A 17,022-nucleotide genomic window follows, 5' to 3' on the forward strand; every position below is an offset into this window, starting at 1 on the left:
CTCTGCTGGGGGTAGTAGTGCTAATTAATACGCAGCTAAGTGTTACAGCAGGCTTGTGCAAAAGTGTTTCCTGGCTCTGCGTTGCCCGTTACATCACCGCCGTCATCCCGTCCAGAGGGAAACAGTCTGCAGTAATTTTACATAGTATAGGGCCAGTACTGGTGAGGCAGAGATAGTGGGAAAGGTGAAAGAGATATACTGTCTATATAGGCAGTGGGCTTTTTCAAAAAAATTTGGGAAAAAAAAATCTATTTGGGCTGCCTGTGACCGTCCTCAGTGTACTGCGTCTCTGCTGGGGGTAGTAGTGCTAATTAATACGCAGCTAAGTGTTACAGCAGGCTTGCGCAAAACTCTTTCCTGGCTCTGCGTTGCCCGTTACATCACCGCCGTCATCCCGTCTAGAGGGAAACAGTATACATACCGTGTTTCCCTGAAAGTAAGACAGTGTCTTACTTTCTTTTTATCCCCAAAAGCCCCACTATGTCTTACTTTCGGGGTATGTCTTATATTGGAAAAAATAAATTATTTTTTTACATTTTTCTTTTTTTTACATTTTTCTTTATTTTTTTTTACACTATTTGAGTCCCTCTGAGGGACTTGCAGCAGTATGCCTATGATCGCTGTGATAAGGCATGGCAGAGCTACTGCTCTCCCATGCCTTATCGCCTATACAGCGATTATAGGCACAGGCAATACAGGACGCCAGTGTCTGGCGTCCTGTTGCCATGGCGACAGGCCGGGCTCTCGCGATGACATCGCGAAAGCCGGCCGGAGACACAGAAGGATCGCGATTTCTCTGTGAACTCTTTCCCTGCCGCGATCTACTTAGATCGCGGCAGGGAAGGGGTTAACAGCGGGGCGGCGCATCTCTGATGCCCCCCCGCTGTTGCAGCGGGACGCCGGCTGTGAGTGACAGCCGTCTCCCGCTGCGGGATAGCACGGGATCTTATGTGATCCCGCGCTATCTCCAGGACGTATCGGTACGTCCTGTTGCGGGAAGTACCAGGCTCCCAGGACGTAACGGTACGTCCTGGAGCGGGAAGGGGTTAAGATCAGAGGGAGGTGGCAGACGCGGCGACGTATGGAGAGGGGGACGGTGCGGACGTGGGCAGGAGGCGGCGCGCAGCTAGATGAGAGGGAGGCGGCAATACCCCCGTGTTTCCCCGAAAGTAAGACATATGTCTTACTTTCGGGGTACGGCTTACATTGGCCGACCCCCCTGAAACCCCCGATACGTCTTACAATCGGGGGTGTCTTACAATCGGGGAAACACGGTATATACGCTGCCTACAGTATCTGTCTGCTGTCTCAGCTCAGCCTTTAAAAAAATAGAAGCAAAATACTTAAGGCCTACTAGTGGCCTTTGGACACTTGACTGCTTCTGCGCTGTGAATTCCACTAGCTCAGTCATACGCACCTACGTCTCACTACAGGCTTGCGCAAAATTCTTTCCTGGCTCTGCTGTGCGTTCCGTAAGCGAAGTCAGCCTCCAACCACAGGCCAATAAGCGGCACATTTAATTACAGCGTTCTGTTTCTGCACTACTGGTAATACACCATGCTGAGGGGTAGGGGTAGGCCTAGAGGACGTGGACGCAGGCGAGGACGCGGAGGCCCAAGTCAGGGTGTGGGCACAGGCCGAGCTCCTGATCCAGGTGTATCGCAGCCGACTGCTGCGGGATTAGGAGAGAGGCACGTTTCTGGCGTCCCAAGATTAATCTCACAATTAATGGGTCCACGTGGTAGACCTTTATTAGAAAATGAGCAGTGTGAGCAGGTCCTGTCGTGGATGGCAGAAAGTGCATCCAGCAATCTATCGACCACCCAGAATTCTGCGCCGTCCACTGCTGCAACTCTGAATCCTCTGGCTGCTGCTCCTCCTTCCTCGCAGCCTCCTCACTCCATTACAATGACACATTCTGAGGAGCAGGCAGACGCCCAGGAACTGTTCTGGGCAGAATGGGCAGCAATGGTTCCTATCCCACCGGAGGAGTTTGTCGTGACCGATGCCCAACCTTTGGAAAGTTCCCGGGGTCCGGGGGATGAGGCTGGGGACTTCCGGAAACTGTCTCAAGAGCTTTCAGTGGGTGAGGAGGATGATGACGATGGGACACAGTTGTCTATCACTCAGGTAGTAGTAATTGCAGTAAGTCCGAGGGAGGAGCACACAGAGGATTCGGAGGAAGAGCAGCAGGACGATGAGGTGACTGACCCCACCTGGTTTGCTAAGCCTACTGAGGACAGGTCTTCAGAGGGGGAGGCAAATGCAGCAGCAGGGCAGGTTGGAAGAGGCAGTGCGGTGTCCAGGGGTAGAGGCAGGGCCAGACCGAATAATCCACCAACTGTTTCCCAAAGCGCCCCCTCGCGCCATGCCACCCTGCAGAGGCCGAGGTGCTCAAAGGTCTGGCAGTTTTTCACTGAGAGTGCAGACGACCGACGAACAGTGGTGTGCAACCTTTGTCATGCCAAGATCAACCGGGGAGCCACCGCCACCAGCCTCACCACCACCAGCATGCGCAGACATATGATGGCCAAGCACCCCACAAGGTGGGACGAAGGTCGTTCAGCGCCTCCGGTTTGCACCACTGCCTCTCCCCCTGTGCCCCAACCTGCCACTGAGATCCAACACCCCTCTCAGGACACTGGCACTACCGTCTCCTGGCCTGCACCCACACCCTCACCTCCGCTGTCCTCGGCCCCATCCAGTAATGTCTCTCAGCGCACCGTCCAGCCGTCGCTAGCGCAAGTGTTTGAGCGCAAGCGCAAGTACGCCGCCACGCACCCGCATGCTCAAGCGTTAAACGTGCACATAGCCAAATTCATCAGCCTGGAGATGCTGCCATATAGGCTTGTGGAAATGGAGGCTTTCAAAAGCATGATGGCGGCGGTGGCCCCGCGCTACTCGGTTTCCAGTCGCCACTACTTTTCCCGATGTGCCGTCCCAGCCCTGCACGACCACGTCTCCCGCAACATTGTACGCGCCCTCACCAACGCGGTTACTGCCAAGGTCCATTTAACAATGGACACGTGGACAAGCACAGGCGGGCAGGGCCACTATATCTTCCTGACGGCACATTGGGTGAATTTAGTGGAGGCTGGGACCGAGTCAGAGCCTGGGATCGCTCACGTCCTACCCACCCCAGAATTGCGGGCCCCAGCTAGGTGGTGGTATCTGCGGCGGTGTATGCTTCCTCCACTAAACCACCCTCCTCCTCCTCCTACGCAACCTCTGTCTCGCAATCAAGATGTGTCAGCAGCAGCACGTCGCCAGCAGTCGGTGTCGCGCAGCGTGGCAGCACAGCGGTGGCCAAGCGTCAGCAGGCCGTGCTGAAACTACTCAGCTTAGGAGAGAAGAGGCCGACGGCCCACGAACTGCTGCAGGGTCTGACAGAGCAGACCGACCGCTGGCTTGCGCCACTGAGCCTCCAACCGGGCATGGTCGTGTGTGACAACAGCCGTAACCTGGTGGCGGCTCTGCAGCTCGGCAGCCTCACGCACGTGCCATGCCTGGCCCACGTCTTTAATTTGGTGGTTCAGCGCTTTCTGAAATGCTACCCACGCTTGTAAGACCTGCTTGGAAAGGTGCGCCGGCTCTGCACACATTTCCGCAAGTCCCACATGGACGCTGCCACCCTGCGCACCCTGCAACATTGGTTTAATCTGCCAGTGCACCGACTGCTGTGCGACGTGCCCACATGGTGGAACTCTACGCTCCACATGTTGGCCAGGCTCTATGAGCAGCGTAGAGCTATAGTGGAATACCAACTCCAACATGGGCGGCGTAGTGGGAGTCAGCCTCCTCAATTCTTTACAGAAGAGTGGGCCTGGTTGGCAGACATCTGCCAGGTCCTTGGAAAGTTTGAGGAGTCTACCCAGGTGGTGAGCGGCGATGCTGCAATCATTAGCGTCACCATTCCTCTGCTATGCCTCTTGAGAAGTTCCCTGCAAAGCATAAAGGCAGATGCTTTGCGCTCGGAAACGGAGGCGGGGGAAGACAGTATGTCGCTGGATAGTCAGAGCACCCTCCTGTCTATATCTCAGCGCGTTGAGGAGGAGGAGGTGGAGGAGCATGAGGAGGAGGGGGAAGAGACAGCTTGGCCCACTTCTGAGGGTACCCATGCTGCTTGCCTGTCATCCTTTCAGCGTGTATGGCCTGAGGAGGAGGAGGAGGAGGAGGATCCTGAAAGTGATCTTCCTAGTGAGGACAGCCATGTGTTGCGTACAGGTACCCTGGCACACATGACTGACTTCATGTTAGGATGCCTTTCTCGTGACCCTCGCGTTACACGCATTCTGGCCACTACGGATTACTGGGTGTACACACTGCTCGACCCATGGTATAAGGAGAACCTTTCCACTCTCATACCCGAAGAGGAAAGGGGTTCAAGAGTGATGCTATACCACAGGACCCTGGCGGACAAGTTGATGGTAAAATTCCCATCCGACAGCGCTAGTGGCAGAAGGCGCAGTTCTGAGGGCCAGGTAGCAGGGGAGGCGCGGAGATCAGGCAGCATGTACAGCACAGGCAGGGGAACACTCTCTAGGGCCTTTGACAGCTTTCTGGCTCCCCAGCAAGACTGTGTCACCACCCCCAGTCACGGCTGAGTCGGCGGGAGCACTGTAAAAGGATGGTGAGGGAGTACGTAGCCGATCGCACGACCGTCCTCCGTGACGCCTCTGCCCCCTACAACTACTGGGTCTCGAAGCTGGACACGTGGCCTGAACTCGCGCTGTATGCCCTGGAGGTGCTTGCTTGTCCTGCGGCTAGCGTCTTGTTAGAGAGGGTGTTTAGTGCGGCTGGGAGAATCATCACGGATAAGTGTATCCGCCTGTCAACCGACAGTGCCAACAGGCTTACACTCATCAAGATGAACAAAGCCTGGATTTCCCCAGACTTCTCTTCTCCACCAGCGGACAGCAGCGGTACCTAAACAATACATACGCTGCACCCGCGGATGCAAAAATCGTTCTCTATCACCATAAAAAACGGGGACCTTTTAGCTTCATCAATCTGTGTATTATATTCATCCTCCTCCTCCTGCTCCTCCTCCTGAAACCTCACGTAATCACGCCGAACGGGCAATTTTTCTTAGGCCCACAAGGCTCAGTCATATAATTTTTGTAAACAGTTTTTATACGTTTCAATGCTCATTAAAGCGTTGAAACTTGCACCTGAATCAATTTTTATTTTAACTGGGCTGCCTCCAGGCCTAGTTACAAATTAAGCCACATTAACCAAAGCAATTAATAGGTTTCACCTGCCCTCTTGGTTGGGCATGGGCAATTTTTCTGACGTACATTAGTACCGTTGGTACACCAATTTTTTGGGGCCCTCGCCTACAGTGTAATCCAATTAATTTTTTGCCCACCTGCATTAAAGCTGACATTACATCAGCTGTGCTGGGCACTGCAATGGGATATATTTATGTACCTCCGGTGGGTTCCTGGCACCCACCCATGCTGTCGGTCCACACGGAGTTGTAACTGCATGTGTCCACTTCTAAAGAACCCCAGTCTGACTGAGGCATGCAGTGTGGGCCGAAGCCCACCTGCATTAAACATGACACTACCTCAGCTGTGCTGGGCACTGCAATGGGATATATTAATGTACCACCGGTGGGTTCCAGGGAGCCACCCAATCTGTGGGTCCACAGGGACTTCACAATAGGGAGTTGTACTTGCCTGTGTCTATGAATTAAAAACCCCGGTCAGGTTGGGGCATGCAGTGTGGGCCGAAGCCCACCTGCATTTAATCTGACGTTAGCTCTGCTGTCCAGGGCACTGCAATGGGATACATTTATGTACAGCCGGTGGGTTCCAGGGAGCCACCCATGCTGTGGGTGCACACGGAATTCCCATTGCGGAGTTGTACCTGCCTGTGATTATTTATAAAAAAACGCAGTCTGACTGGGGCATGCAGACACCTTGACAGAATGAATAGTGTCTGGCACATAGGTTCCCCATTGCTATGCCCACGTGTGCAGCTCCTGATGGAGGTGGCACAGGATTGGATTTCTCATTGCTTCTGTACAGCATTGTGGGCTGTCGCCCGCCCCTTTTAAAGAGGGTCGCTGCCTAGCCGTGCCAACCCTCTGCAGTGTGTGCCTGCGGTTCCTCCTCATGGCAAACGCACTTATAAATAGACATGAGGGTGGTGTGGCATGAGGGCAGCTGAAGGCTGTGCAGGGACAATTTGGTGTGTGCTGTGGACACTGGGTCGTGCGGGGGGGGGGGGGCAGCATGTAACCCAGGAGAAGTGGCAGCAGAGTGCCATGCAGGCAGTGATTGTGCTTTGTTGGAGGTCGTGTGGTGCTTAGCTAAGGTATGCATTGCTAATGAGGGCTTTTTAGAAGTAAAAATTGTTGGGAGGGGGGGGCACTCTTGCCGCTATTGTGGCTTAATAGTGGGACCTGGTAACTTGAGATGCAGCCCAACATGTAGCCCCTCGCCTGCCCTATCCGTTGCTGTGTCGTTCCCATCACTTTCTTGAATTGCCCAGATTTTCACAAATGGAAACCTTAGCGAGCATCGGCGATATACAAAAATGCTCGAGTCGCCCATTGACTTCAATGGGGTTTGTTACTTGAAACGAACCCTCGAGCATCGCGAAATTTTCGTCCTGAGTAACGAGCACCCGAGCATTTTGGTGCTCGCTCATCTCTAATTATCTGCCATGGATTTCAAAAAGTTGTGCACAGCTGGCACAATATGCACCAAAATTAATAAGAGACTGTCACCTCTTACTATATTTGGTGCATCTTACTTTGTCAATACTTATCAAAGAATGGCATGTAAAACACCAGTCTTAAATAAATGACCCCCTGTATTTATTTGAGGAATGTTTGTGTTAAGTACTAGTGGATGCCTAAGGAGATTAGAAGATGGAAAATGATGTCATAGCCTTATACTTGAAACCACTCCCTTTTGTAGCATACCATTACTCACATGAATGCGCCCTTGCGCTCTCATGTTGACTTTCCAACCAGTATGACTGAGGCTATATCTATCCGATCCTTATTGGCTAGGGCATGGCTCTTACCTAGGGAACCACCTGCATCCACAGGCTGAGACAGGTCCCTGTCGCACAACAGGTGTGACTGGCAAAATGCACAGTTTAAAACTGATACATTTCCTGTCAAATAACACAATATAACCAATATAACACATTTTAAATGGGCAGTCAGCTAAGCATAATAACCAAGGCAATTCCTCCACCACCTTAAATCAGTACAGTTTATTTTTTAATCTTGCTCTGCACTGGAAGGATGATTAAACAGTTGTCTGCAAACTGGTGTCTTTTCCCTATTGAGAAGTTTCTCTTTTTGTTATTTCCTTAATCCTATTGCAAGGCCTGGTAAAGGGTTGGACATGGACTTATAAGGTACCGTATATATTTGAGTATTAGCCGACCCGAGTATAAGCCGAGTCAATACGTTTTACCACAATAAACTGGTAAAACGTATTGACTTGAGTATAAGCCGAGCTATACTCGAGTATATACTAGGTAAAGAAAAAATGCAATACTCACGTCCAAGCCGGCGTTTGTTTCTCCGGTGCGATGCTCTCCCCGGCGGTGTGGCAAGCTGCTTGAGAATGCTCTCCGCTGTCATCTCCCTGCTCGGCTTTGAACCCCCCCCCTGCCGTCAGCGCTGTGGAAGTAAGCACTGTGATTGGATCAAGCGTCAGCCAATCACAGCCAGCGCTCGATAAACCAATCACAACCATACAGTGATGTCATCCACTGAATGGCTGTGAATGATCGAGCGCCGGCTGTTATTGGCTGGCGCTTGATCCACTCACAGCGCTTACCTACAAAGTGCTGATGGCGGGGGAATTCAAAGCTGAGCAGGGAGATGACAGCGGGGAGAATTCTCAAGCACCTTGCCACACCGCTGGGGAGACAATTGCACCAGGGACACAGATACGGGCTGGGAGGTGAGTATTGCAGCTTTTTTTTTTTTTTTTCCCCCCACCTCACTCGAGTATAAGCCGAGGGGGCTTTTTCAGCATTAAAAAATGTGCTGAAAAACTAGGCTTATACTCGAGTATATACGGTATTTACTTTTCAATAGGTTCTACTAATGAGGCAGTGTTACTTCTCTTTGAAAGGAAACCTGATGTGAAAATCACAAACTACCATAAAACATTTTAATACTGCAAGAGGCGGCTGCTTAGGTGCTCTGCAGCGATTCCCTGTCGTCTGCGACAGAGCACAATGGCCTCTTTGTGGCGTTATTGTGATTTTATTTAGTTTTTAAATCGTGATGCCAGCCTAAGAATGTTAAATGTGATGCAATTAAGAAATCACAAGAACCAGGGTTCAAAACGTAATCACTTTATTTTCTATTTTCTTCTTGATGTCAGTAGCAATCATATATCAGTGTACACATACAAACCTTACATTAAAAGTGGTTATTTTTTTTACCTGTTAGGAGTATCATCAACAGGAATAACTCTTTTACTATCTAACTCTCTCACCTGTCTGACTAACTCCTCACAACTACACACATCGTCACACTGACTAACTATACAGTTCATTTGTTTAACAGACGACTTACTGACAAACTCTGCGCACTTTACTGCTCTGATCTGACTGAAATCTCACTGACTGACTATCTTCTCACTATTACTATGACATGACTCCCCTCCTACCTCTCTCTCTCTCTTCACTCCCCAGATCTGCATGATCAATTGCCTCCCAACTGTCACTCCACTGGCTTGCAGCCAATTAGAGTTCAATCTGCTGGCAACCAATAGAAATTAACTGTCCACCAGGCAGATTATTAATAGGTATATTATAGGGCAAATTAAGTAGCGGTTAACCCCTGCTGGTTATACATAAACTGAGTGCCGCCATTTAAAAGCAAGTCGCTTTTGTAGGACCCATTTGGGCCACTACAACTTCATCCTACTTTAACCCGATAGTGAACTATCATATGACAAACCAAATGGTGCTGGATAGACCCCATTGACTAGGAGGGGGTCTATTCAGCTTCTGGCATTTTACAAAAGAAAATAATACAGCATGCTGTGCTATTTTGTCCTGCTTTTTAACGGAATTCAGCAACAGAGGTTCAGAACAGAAGGTACGGCTACAAACGGACCTAGATAAGCTGGGGGCCTGGGCAGAAAAATGGCAAATGAAGTTCAATGTTGAAAAATGTAAGACTATGCACATGGGCAGGAGAAACGGATGTCACTAATATTCACTTAATGGGGTACCACTAGGGAAAAGTGATATGGAAAAGGATCTGGGGGTACTAGTGGATAATAGACTAAACTGGAGTAACCAATGCCAGTCAGCTGCTGCAAAGGCAAATAAAGTCTTGGGGTGCATTAAAAGAGGTATAGGGGCGAAGGACGAGGACATTATCCTTCCATTATATAAGGCACTTGTCAGGCCTCACATGGAATACTGCATACAATTCTGGTCACCGGTGCTCAGGAAAGATGTCACAGTGCTTGAGGGGATTCAAAGAAGGGCAACTAAACTAATACATGGAATAAAGGGACTGGAATACCCAGAGAGGCTAATTCAAATTGGGATTATTTACTCTAGAAAAAAGACGTCTAAGGGGTGATCAAATAAAGATGTATAAATACATGAGGAGACAATACAAGGATCTCTCCCAAGATCTGTTTACACCCAGGACCGTGACGGTAACAAGAGGACATCCGTTACGATTAGAGGAAAGTAGGTTTCATCACCAACATAGAAGGGGATTCTTTACTGTAAGAGCAGTTAGACTGTGGAACTCTCTGCCGGAGGAAGTGGTGATGGCAAAATCAATAGAGGAGTTTAAAAGGGGACTTTATGTCTTTCTGGAGAAGAAGGACATTATAGGATATAAATCTTAGGTTAATTGTCAATCCGGGTATATAGGCAGGTAGGAACTATTAGGGGTTGATCCAGGGAACAGTCTGATTGCCATTAGGGAGTCGGGAAGGATTTTTTTCCCCAAAAGGGCTAATTGGCTTCTGCCCTTGGGTTTTTTTGCCTTCCTCTGGATAAACACAGGAGGATAGACAGGCTGGACTAGATGGACATTGTCTTCATTCAGCCTTACATACTATGTTACTATCTTACTATGTTATAAAGGAGAAGGTCTTCTCCTACTCCTACTTCTCATTGAGAAGAAGGGGCATGGTGGCTCATTGCTTAGCACTGTTGTCTTGTAGCAGTAGGGTTCTAGATTCAAATCTGACCAAGGAAAACATCTGCATGGAGTTTGTATGGATGTGTTTAGAAACCTACACAAATATCCATTCAGATGTTGTCCTTGGTCAGATTTGAACCTTGGACTCCAACATTGCAAGGTAGCAGTGCTAAATACTGAGTCATGTTTATTGAAAAGGAGAACTTAGGTTCTTGAACAGTTTTATACACAACCTTTCCATGTTTTGGTGACCCTCTGGTTCATTTCAAACTAATTTAGACAGAACCAAAATTTTTGCTGAAGTTTGACATCCCAACCAAATTTAACTTTTAAGAAGTTCACTCAACACTACATATGACCAATTTGAGTGCCATCATTGTCTAAGAAAAACAGAAGGGCAAAACTCCAGTTGGAAATGAGCTCAAAAATTGGATCACTGAGCAGTGGAAACACATCACCTGGTCAGATGAATCCAGATTTTATCCTGTACTATGCTGATGGGAGAGTCAGAATTTGGTGCAAGCAGCAAGAATCAACAAACTCTATTTGTCAGCTGTACAGAGCATGTCAGTACCTCCATTGAATTTGTGGCATTTGCAAAAAGCTATCTTGCCTGCATTGGCCTAAATTTCCGCATAATAATTTCAGCACCTATTAGAGTCTAGGCCACAATAAATTGCTGTCCAACATGCTAGTAAATGAGTGTTGCTAATAAAGTGGTCATGTATAACTTGCTTCATACATTTTTCACCAGTTTTCACCTCTCCACTCTTGATCGCTAATTTCAGTTTTAGCTCAGCTGGTGGGTATATAGTAGTTGCTATCATGTCTTCCATACCCAGCATGCATAGAGAAGAGGAGATCCTGCTCCCCTTACAATATCTCTGACACACACAGAAGCAGCAGCAGCAGCATGGAGGACATTATACAGCAGTACTGAGCAGTGTGGACAGAAGACTGTACTGATAATTTAAACTCATTTAAAAGAATTCTTTATCTGGGTCTGGAGCTCTGGTTTTCTGATATGGATCTCCAAAAGCCCTGCTTACCTTCACACAACCGGAGGATAGCATACAAAAATTCTATCTTTCTCAAGCCGCCACTCTGAGAAGCTCCCCGCAGGGATTTCTATAGCTCCCATTTACATCAATAACACATTCACACACAGTAAGCTCTTCCCGAGAAAACTGCCAGTAGGAATGTTATATAACATTAAACTATAATAACCGAAGAGTAGCTTTCACTTTGATGGACCCAGTCATTTCCAGGTATAGATGTAGGAGTTGTTAACATGACTGGCGCATCATGATAACTCTACTTACAGCATTGCAGTATGTTGTAGGTATCATCACACATTAACTGTCAAGTTATTGTTTGCTACAAGGGTGTTCATACATTTCAATATCCACACATAATGATACATTTCCAATACCTTTTTACCTAATCTACTGTAATATCTTAATGTCCATTATTATAATATTCCCTCTGTTGCTTTAGATGCTGTAAACAGTTTAGAACACTGTTATATTTGCTTGTCTTTTAATGAGTTTGTTTACTCGCATACAATCCTTATAGACTACAGGTGTAGAGCAGGAATAATCAGGGAACAAGAACTGGTTCTGTTTACTCTATGCATGGAGGTAATCAGCATAACATGTACAGTGACTAATTATTACCAACATCATGTTGACTGCTTATTACCAAAAGATTACCTGCAAACTAGCTACCTGCTTTATGGAGATGTAACCAACTAACATTGCCGTGCACATTATATTCAATTTAAGGCTAGTAGGACCTTTATATAATATTTACAGTATGTGTATTTTTACACAAATGTTATGTCATCATGACATTGTACTGTTATGATAAGTATCAAAAAAACAAAGCAAAGCAATAAACTTCATAGGCAACAAAATTGAAAAATTGTAAATTAAAGGATTTTCAATTTTTTTAAATTAGTCTCGAAAACCTAAAATAAGTTTGCATAGTCTTTATGTAAAAATTACTACCATTTGCTGTGTATGCTGCAATGCAGATTTCTGTATCCATGGTAACAGGCTATATACTAACCTTGTGCATAGACAGGTCATACAGTCATGTATTACTCTCTGCATTCTGTCTGCTTGTTAACCTACTGAAAGCAGGATAAGTTGAAAGAGTGAAATGACACCAGACTGCAACAAACTACATGTGGTTTGTTTGAGGCCTGTAGCTATGGCAACATATGGCTCTGCATAGAAGCTGCATACACAAAACGTCATATCTAATTATTTGAATAGTTTTATTCTTATTTATTTCATATTAGAACAGTCGGCAGTAGGTGAGTATTGATTTCTATTTTTTTTTACTTGTAGTTAGTTTCCCCATTGAAATGAATTGAAACGCCATTAATGCGGAACACAGTATGGAGAGGTCCGACATCGAACCTCACGTCTGCATACTGTAATATACATATACAGAAGAGAACTTGGATGACGGACCTCTCTTCTTCATAGTGTTAGAAATATGTGTCGAACCTCGCCTGACATAGGAGTTATGAAGAAAAATCTCCAAGAGAACTCCACTAGCAGAACTCTCCCCTGCATAGTGTAATACACATATGCTGAAGAGAACTCAGGTGACGGACCTCTCTTCTGCATAATATATATATATATATATATATATATATATATATATATATATATATATATATATGTAAATTAGATAGATATAATATGTATATATATGCAATAAATATACATATATAATATGCATATGTAAATTAGATAGATATAATAATATACATATGCAATATACATATAGATATAATGTAATATACATATTAACTCACATTTAATTCTCAAAAAATTGCTAATAAAATCATCATGACAGTTCATTATTATGTGTTTCTGTTGAGTGGTTGCAAGGAATCGACAATGCGCTTTCCCATCCAAAACAACTAAGGTCTCATGTCCACGGCTAAAATACATTTAAAATCCGCAGCGTTTCACCTGCACGCGTGATCCATGCCCATAGAGATTGCGTGTGCGGGAAAACACCCACAGCATGCTCCATTTTAGTGCGGGTCTCCCACGGGGACAGCTCCTGCAGGAGCGCGGGAGAGCTGGAGCACATCCGCCAGGCCGAAGAAAGAAGATCCGGCTGCGACGGAGGGCAGATCCACAGCGTATGGACAGGTAAGTAATTCTTCTTTTTAGGCCTCATGTCCGCGAAAAAGGAGGGACCCGCTGCGGGATTCTGCATGAAGAATCTGCGGCGGGCCTGATTTTCCCCGTGGACATGAGGCATAAGAGTTCGGGAGTGCGCGGGTGGCAGGGAAATTAGATTGGAAAGGGTTAATGCTGTTAACAGCAGCTCAGGCAAATTGGCAGCTCTTGAACTTTAAAAGAATTATCATCAGAAAATAATAACAGATTAGGAGACAAGAATATCTTTCAGCATCAGATTCTAATTAATAAACCAACAATTAGAGGAGATATTCCCTTTAAGGTTATTTAGTTTCAGTAGAACATTAATTTGTATTGAACACAGAAATGCAAAGAAGCAATAACACGGTGTACTCTACCTGTGAGTGCGTTAGCTCATTGATTGTCAGGCTCAGGACTCAGTAGGGTGTAAACTTCAACAAGCATGCATTAAAATGAGCAAGGAAATAGGGAACACAATCATTGATCATCTAACATATACAGATGTTATATAATGAATTTACCTGGCAGCTAGTATATCTTAAGCTGCTCGCTAAGCTCTGTGGATCTTTCCATGCTGGGGGAGCTGTTTTATAGTTCATATAGAGCTGGCTAGATATAGTTCATAAGGTTTCATAACAGTCTAATTAGAGATTATATATTCATGGAGTTTTTTTCTGTTATTACAAATTATAATTAAAGGGATGGTTCAATTGCAGGAGGAGCCTTGTGTGGCGCAGAGTGTTAAGGCAGCAGAAATGCAGGCTCTTGCTCATGGCCAGAAGGTTGTTGTTTCAATCCCGATATGGTGCAGCTAGCTCAAGGTTGAGTCATCCTTCTGAGGTCAGTAAAATGAGTATTCAGCTTGCTGGGGGGTAAAGATGATTTGGGAAGGCAAAAACAGTCTGCCAAGAAAATGTCATGATGTGATGTTACCTGAGGAGACAGTCATGATTCAGTGCTGGCACCAAGGGGCCTTACCTACTGATTGCAGGATGATTTTTTACATATAGCCTCAAAAGTGTTAAAATAACAAAAGCAGGGATACTTACCCGATTCCTGCCCCGACAATCCAGTGATACAGCCCTGCACTCCTCTCGGTCTTTGTTGTGGAACAGATACCATTTGACTGCTGCAGCTAAAAAACCTGTAAATGTTGACAACTCACAAAAAAAAAAACGGATTAGAGTAGCATGTCAAGAATCGTTCTTACAAATGTGCAGTGGACAGTCAAGCAAATTTCAGTTGAATACAATATTGGTGCTCCAAATAAAGTGTCCGAATGCACAACTCCTCATTTCTTAGCATGCATTGGCTATTAGAGCAGATGAGTAGCAAACTGAAATAGTCAAACAAAGGAGATTGTAGTTGCTATTTAAGCCGTTTGACTCAGTCAGTTTGAGCACTTGAAAACTTTCAAGCTAAACCAGGGTAATTACTACCTACTAAACAGATGAAGGTAACATTGTGTTATGTATTTTGGAATTTGAAATAGTTGAACCCTGTTTTGGGTCGAACTTTGCAAACATTTTGATTCGATACAAACTTGAACCTCAGATGGTTCATCTTGTCCAAACCCACTAAAATTCCTATTCCTCATAAGAGCTCAGTCAGAGGAGCCTATTTTTTTGCGCAAAAAAACACTCCATACATGTTCAAAATGCGTGTGACCGAAGCTCCGTGCCCATTGCTTTCAATGGGGCTGGTGCTACTGCCACCCCATTGAAAGCAATAAAAGCAGATCGCTATACCCTGCTGCAGCTGTGACAGCTACAGCAGGAAATGCCTTGGATGTTTCACCTTGTTGTCAATGGGGCCCGCGGCAGCCCCGCCGGCCCCATTGAAAGCATATAGAAAAGATTGTGATACTCTGCCACAGCTGTGACAGCTGTGATAGCTATGGCAGGGGATTCTTTCATCCCTGCAGGGACTGGAAATTCCTGTGACATCTGTGGCAAAGGAGTGCTTGAAAGCAATGGGATACAGGCAACCCACTAATTATTTTCAGGGAAGGGCTTTAAATATAATTGGATTCAATGAATGGCTCTGATTGGCTGAGGGCTGTGACCAATCACAGGCAGCGCTCAGCTGTCATTCAATGGCTAAGCGCTGCCTCTGATTGGAGGCAGAGATTGAAAAGAAGACATATGAAAACTCCTGGGGATGGGGAGAAGAGCTGCACAGCGCTTCTAGTTGAGTTTTTTTTTTTTTTACTACAGCTAGGGCTGATTTTCAGGGAAGGGCTTATATTTCCCTGTATTTCACTGCTTTTAATGTAGTCAGCGGCAGCAGCGCTGAACCCATTGAAAGCAATGGGAGAACATTGCTTTCCTTTGCCACAGCTGTCATAGTTGTGGCAGAGGATTGCGATCTTCTCAGTATGTTTTCAATGGGGCCGGCAGGGCTTTACATCCAAGGAATCACCTGTTGCAGCTGTCACAGCCTCAGCAGGGGTTAGCGAAACTTTTTCCAGCCCAGTAGTCCTCTTAGTATTTGTTATGGAACAGATACCACCTGACTGCTGCAGCCAATCAGAGGCCACAGCAGTCAGGTGCCATTCTCTTGGCATCACCACCAAGATGCTGGGAACCATGATTCCAAGAGAACAGCACCTAACCACTGTGGCTTCTGATTGGCTGCAGAAGTCAGGTGTATCTGTTCCAAAACAAAGACTGGTTGGACTGCAGGACTGCATTGTTGGATCACCAAGACAAAAGATGGGTAAGTATTTTCTTATTTTAACACATTTAAGGCTTTACTTAAAAATATACAGCAACTGGACAACCCTATTCAAGCTTGATACATTATTTACAGGTTTAAAGTATATTAATAAATGGTCTCCAGCCACAATATTCCTCCATGTTAACAATAATGCTATGGGTGTATGGAGATAGTATTTTTTGATTCTGTGCCTTTAAATTCATAAGAGATATTTGGAGGTATACAACATATACTCGTAGTTTGGAAAGCCCCTACTTTACACCTAGCACAAGCTGACACTTCAAAACTTTCCTAAATCATGATTTTAAAGACATGTACACTGCACATACTCCTGTTTGCAAGAGTTTTGGGACCTGTGGGTTAACCTGACATCACAGCTGGCATTCCTTAAGGAAAGCAAAATATTCTGACCTGCTCAGTCTCTCTAACAGATAAGAACAAAACTTTGCTATACGGCACTTGACAGTATGGCTATAAAATGACTCACTGGATAATTTAGTAGAAATATCATGTAGCATCATACATGATTTCTAAGTTCACTGCAAGCAAAAGACAAGGGCAAGTCCACCACTGAAGGGCATTGAAGTCTTCCCTCAACCTCTGAGGCTGATGAATAGTGACTCCACCACCACCACAGGTGTAAATATAGTGCAGAGTAATAAGTCCCTAGTAGTTTCATTTCAGCTTACCAAAAGATTAGTTGCTGGTTGATCAAAAGTCATCTGGTGTAAAATCTAGAGATGAGCGAACGTACTCGTCCGAGCTTGATACTCGTTCGAGTATTAGCGTGTTCGAGATGCTCGCTACTAGAGGCGAGCACCACGCGATGTTCGAGTTACTTTCACTTTCATCTCTGAGACGTTCGCGCGCTTTTCTGGCCAATAGAAAGACAGGGAAGGCATTACAACTTCCCCCTGCGACATTCAAGCCCTATACCACCCCCCTGCAGTGAGTGGCTGG

This window comes from Eleutherodactylus coqui, chromosome 13, assembly GCF_035609145.1.
Source record: "Eleutherodactylus coqui strain aEleCoq1 chromosome 13, aEleCoq1.hap1, whole genome shotgun sequence".
NCBI classification, from domain to species: Eukaryota; Metazoa; Chordata; class Amphibia; order Anura; family Eleutherodactylidae; genus Eleutherodactylus; species Eleutherodactylus coqui.